Source organism: Halichoerus grypus, chromosome 7, assembly GCF_964656455.1.
Source record: "Halichoerus grypus chromosome 7, mHalGry1.hap1.1, whole genome shotgun sequence".
In the NCBI taxonomy this organism is placed as follows: Eukaryota; Metazoa; Chordata; class Mammalia; order Carnivora; family Phocidae; genus Halichoerus; species Halichoerus grypus.
In genome coordinates this window covers 64,732,749-64,738,536 of record NC_135718.1, presented here as the reverse complement: position 1 = coordinate 64,738,536, position 5,788 = coordinate 64,732,749, and the positions used below count along the sequence as shown (strand labels likewise).

Here is a 5,788-nt window from a genome sequence, read left to right as displayed (position 1 = left end):
ACAATTAATTCTTTCTCATTAATAGGCAAGATCATTATTACATGAGAAATTAGCTCTTGGTTACTCATTCAAGGGAAATAATCAGAATTCCAGCAAATAGCATTTGATTTATCTTTGAGAGTCAATTCCCGAAACGCAAAATGAAAGAATTTAAAACAAGAAGCGGCCAGAACATTTCTGGCCAAGAAATTGCCTCAACAGCATCTTGGTTTCTCAAGTCACTTTTTAGATGTTACCCTGAGCTGTGTTCTGGCAAATCTGATTGAATAAATGTCTTTTACGGCCAGACTGTGTCCTCTGGCTTCATCTATTATCTGTTCTAGAAAAAAAACAATTAAGTCTGTAAAAAGAAGTTGTGGAAGGTTTTACTGCGAAGAACAAGTATTTTTCAAGACAAATACTGACCCTACTGAAAGTTTCAGTGTGGCAGTTTCAGAAATCAAAGTCAAGGTCATCTTGATCATTAGCAGAGTAAGTTGTGGTCCTGTGCCCTGCATTCTGGCCTAGTGAAGACTCTCCCAATAAAATCTCTCTCCCTTACCCTTACCCAGCCAGCCTCAAACTACAATAGGAAATTTCACCTTTAGATCTGAAAGCATCCTATTTTAAAATGTAACACAATAAAATAAAATTTTAAAAAAGAAAAAAATAGAAATAAAATAAAATGTAAATTCTCTTAATAAGTAAGTAAATAAAATTGAAATGTAAATTTTCTGTTAGGTTGTCAGAGAGGAAAAGGAGAGCAGGAAGGAACTCAAAGGCATTGCGGGGAATGGTGACAGGGTGGCTCTCAGCATCCAGAAAAATCTCCCACAGACACCAACGAACAGGAAAACAACTCCTGAGACAAACCTCCCCACATTTTGGGTTTCGTTTCTTTCTTAACAATCTTAACTTTTTAAAAAAAAAAATTTCAAGCCATTTTTTATAAATTGGGGAAGCAGGCAAAGTATAAAATAAAACTATTGACTAGGGGTTGGTGTTGGCTGCAGCTGAAAGACTGTGGTCCTTTTTTTTTAATTTATTTGAGAGAGACAACATGAACGGGGGAGGGGCACAGGGGGAGAGAGAAAGAGAGAGAAGACTCCCCACTGAGTGTGAAGCCCAAACGTGGGGCTTGATCCCAGGACCTGGAGATCACAACCTGAGGTGAAGGCAGACGCTCAACCAACTGAGCCACCCAGGCGCCCCAACTGTGGCTCTTTTTTTAACCTTGAAAGGAAAATTCTTCATCCTTCCTTGTTCAACGAGGTTCTGTAGCTACAAAAGCCTGTTAAGGCCCAAAATTAGAAGAGAATTTCTTCTTTACCTTTCCCAGCAGATATGCCTTTAAACAAGCCAACACAACAGCTCTTTTTAAGTAGAGCTAACCACCTGTCCAGACTCTGCCTCGGGAAGACCTAGACTGTAGGCTGTGTAACAGAAGGTTCAGTCCTTCTGAGGTAGGGTCTTATGTGAGCACCACACCGCAGGAAGCCCTGTTCTTGGAACGGAGAAGCTCTGCTCGCCCTGGGGATTCTGCAGTGAGAGGAGAAGAGCAGCACGCTGGTCTCCCCTTTCAGAGACGCTTCACTGGGGGGAATCATTGCTCAAGCACATGAAGCAGGCAGACGGAAAACCTTGACTCTGTTGTAACCAATCATGTAACCCGGCCTCATTCCATACAGGGTTGATGGTTGCCCCACCTCCCGTTCTCCTGCAGGACCAACTGGTGCCTCACCAAGGGGTGGCTTTGGTTTGGAGGAGAAGTTAGCACCAGAGACTGGTAGGAAGGAAGCCAACTGGCAGCACGATCCCTCCTCAGAGCTGCCCAGGCTGAAGTCCCTGCAAACCCTGCAAGCTTTCAGCGCGAGGCAGCAACTATCCCTTGTATGGATCCCAGCATGTGAACTCTGCTCAGTCCACCATCTCCGTGAAGCTTTCCCAACCTCTGTAACCCACATCAGTCTCAACATGACTGACTTCCTTCAACTTCTTAGACTTGAGCTGTTTATCTCCCCTACCAACCTCCAGTTCTTTATTGTGGCTTTCTGGGGGACTGAGTGGGAAATCATCCGGAAGCAGCGTGGGGCTTAGTAGGAAGGAGTGCCATGGCTGAGTGGCAATGTCTACCTTGCGCCCTGAGCCCAGAAACAAGAGCAGTGATATTCCCACAACATTTCCAGCAGTTCCCTGCTTACATTCTTATTTACCTTTCCTTCCCAGTGGGGAGATGAAACCCTACACCATGTATTCTGCTTCTCCTGAATTGTCCCCCAGTGCCCAGCACAACGCTAGATACACTTATTTACCTGGTTTGAATGATCATCACAAGCTTCCAGCAGTTCTAGAAGCACTGGAGCAGAGTCTGCAGGGCCATCTTGTAAATTTGCTGTGGTCTCTGTAATCACCTTGGAACCTCTTGATTTGCATATCCTCCCTGTGTCTTACTCTCCCTCTTGTCCCTCTCTGTGTCAGTAGATGATTGGGGTGATCAAATGACACATTAGAAAACATCACCATATGGTATATAATCAAGGGCTAAATTATGTGGCACAGATTGCAGGAATTCAGGGATGATGAACACCAACATGTAGACATTCCTGGTTTGTGAGTGGGTTCTCTCATTCCACAAATATTTGTGAGCTATGTACTGTGGCAGTGGCTAGGAAATGATGGTGAGAAGAACTGGCAGGGTCTCTGTCCTTGTGGCATTTCCAGGCTCTTCCACTCCTGGGTGTGTATTATAGATACTAACCCATTGTCCAAAGAGCAGGTCTTGGATCCAACCTGAACCACTGAGGGTCAGGGATCTTAGTGAGCATTTCCCAAAAGAGCATCTAGCACATAGTTGGAAACCACTGTTTTGATTTTTTATCCACCATAGATTAGTTTTTCCTATTCTAGAACTTCATATAAATGGAATCATATAGTAGGTGCTCTCTTATGTGCAGCTTCTTTAACTTAGCATGATCAATTTGAGGTTTGTCTGCATTGTTGCATGTTGTAGGAGTTGGCGCTCTTGTATTGCTGAGTGGTATTCTGTCATATGGTTGTACCACTTTGCTTCTCCATTCTGCTCTCCATGGACACCTGGGTGATTATCATTGCCTCTGCCTGCTCATGTGGGCTTCCTCCCATGATGAAGAGAATGGTCAATGGAGTCAAACTAACAAAGGTTAGAGCTACTTGCTGAGTGACACTGAGCAAGTGGTTCGGCCTCTCTGATTCTCAGCTTGGTCCCTGAAGAGTTAATAGTGGTAATACCTTGGAGCAGAAAATGGCTCTAAGACCAGGACCTAGAACATAGCCAGTGCGTAATAGAAACTTTATTTTTTTATGACTGTTGTCTTAGTTTCCTAAGGCTGCTATCACAAAGTACCGCAAACTTGGTGGCTTAAAACAACAGAAATGTATTTTCTCACAGTTCTGAAGCCTGGTGGTCTGAAATCAAGATGCCAAGAAGGCCATGTTCTCAGGCTCCAGAAAAGAATCTGTTCTATACTTTGCTTTTAGCTCTGGTGTTGCCAGCAAGCCCTGGCACTCCTTGGCCTATGGATGTGTCACTTCTTCACCTGGCATTCTTCCCTGTGTCTCATGTCTCTGTGTCTCTTCTCCTTTTCTTATAAGGACACCATTCATATTGCATTAAGTGCCCACCCTACTCCAGTATAAGCTCATCTTAACAAATTACATCTGCAACAGCCCTATTTCCAAATAAAGTCATTCTGAGGTTCCAGGAGGGATATGAATTTGAAGAGGGGAGGACTCTCCAGCCCACTGCAACTTTCTCCCCAACTAAGTAATAAAATCACTTACCTGAAAGGTTGTGTCTTATACATTATTGCTCTGCATCCCTTGCACACACTCAGTGGCCAATAAATGTTTGATGAAGCAGAAATTGATAAAGATGATGGATTTAAGCTGTACTTTGAGGATAGATAAGAAGAAAAGATCATACAGCAGGATACAGCATAGATTTTTAGTTTCACTCTTACTGTATCTTTTTGGAAGCTTTGATGTCAGAAACTAATACACTTCCACAAGAAATTAGCATTTTTATAAAGCTAATCAGAGATCCATGTTGTTTCATCTTGATTTGATTGAAAATAAAGTTAGAAAAAGATTGGAAATGATTTTCATATTTTATCTCAGCTATAGTACCATGTCTTTAATATTTATTCTCAGATACAACAGTGCTATGACATTCTACTGGACCTGGCAAATTCCTCCTAGGAGTCATAGACTGCTGAACTATGCAAACACTTCCCCACAGAATCATTAACTTCTCAGTTCTTTAGCTAAGAAGGGAAAAAAATCAAGTTCATCCCATCCTTTCTCCCTCCCTGGTCATCTTGGTGGCTGCTCTTGGTTGGTGGCCATCCTATACCTAAGGCAGATGGATGGTGGCCATGAAGAAGAGGAAAAAGCCACTGATGTCATTAACTCTAGGCTCCAACTCGTTATGAAAGGTGGAAAGTGTATGCTGGGGTACAAGCAGACTCTGAAAATGATCAGACATGACAAAGCAAAACTGGTCATCCTCACCAACAGGAGCCCAGCCTTGAGGAAATCTGAAATAGAGTACTATACACCATGTCAGCCAGAAGTGGTGTCCATCATGACAATGGCAATAATATTGAATTGGGCACAGCATGTGGAAAATACTACAGACTATGTACACTGGCTGTCATTGATCCAGGTGAGTCTGGCATCATTACAGGCATGCCAGAACAGATGGGTGAAAAGTAAATCATGCAAAATTATTCTTTAATAAAACTGGCCAGAGCTTGTTTAAAAAAAAAAATCAAGTTTAAACTCCTTGTTTATACAAGGATAGATATTAATAGGGACCATGTCTATTCCAATTTCCTTTGTACCTTCTATGTTGCTTACGTAACTTGCTTTCATGGCCTCATGTTCCATAGGAATTGAGTTTGTCAAGCATCAGAAATCACAACTAGCTATAAATTAGATAATACAGCTTCATTCAGTGTTATTACTTATGGTGTCCAAAGGGTAGGAATATGAAGTCTGCCTGGTTTCTTGTGATCTTCAAGCACTTTTTAAGATGAAAAGATACAAAAGGTCCCCAATGATGCTATACCTCAAAGATGCTGAAATGTTAAGTAGGCTCAAAAAATAAAGATGATTTTCTCATTTTCTATTTACTTCTGCAAGCAACCTGTGTGTAGGAATTCATTTTTTCCCCAAAGAAATCAATAAAGGTGCTTTCATTTGAATGTAAACAAGATAAAACTGAAAGTCATTTTTATTTTTTTCTGAACTCACTACAGTTCTAAAGCAGTTCACCCCATTAAAATTATTGCTTGAAATTTTGCCCAAGTATCCAAAGCAATTCTCACATCCCATAAAAGACAATAGTAGGGACCACCATACAGATAACCAAAAAGCCAGTTGCTTACATAATGAGGAATTAATCTCCAAAGGGGCTGCCTATACCCCAAATATGATCCATGCATGCTTTCCCACCTTTCCTGAATTTTCTCCACTATAGTCTAGTTTGATTTAAGCTCCTAAAGCTTGGTTTCAAATTCAAACCCTTTGTGAGGGAGAGAGAACTAAAAAACACATTTGCCCAGTCAAATGTATGATATTAGATCATAACTGGGTAGAGACCTGAGGATATGGGACCCTACACAGGTACATGTTCACAAGTATGAGAACTATATTTGCAACACTACTTGAGTCACAGAGCATGTCTTTCCTCTTTTCTATATCTTCACAATAATCCCATAGAAGGTGTTTTTGATTGAGGTTAAATTCACATAACATAAAATTAACCATT

At 41.4% G+C, this 5,788-nt stretch overlaps 1 pseudogene; it reads left to right on the top strand.

Annotated features, from left to right (window-relative positions):
• Positions 1-4,378: 4,378 nt before the first annotated feature.
• Positions 4,379-4,731, top strand: LOC118544686 (large ribosomal subunit protein eL30 pseudogene; annotated as a pseudogene).
• Positions 4,732-5,788: the final 1,057 nt, after the last annotated feature.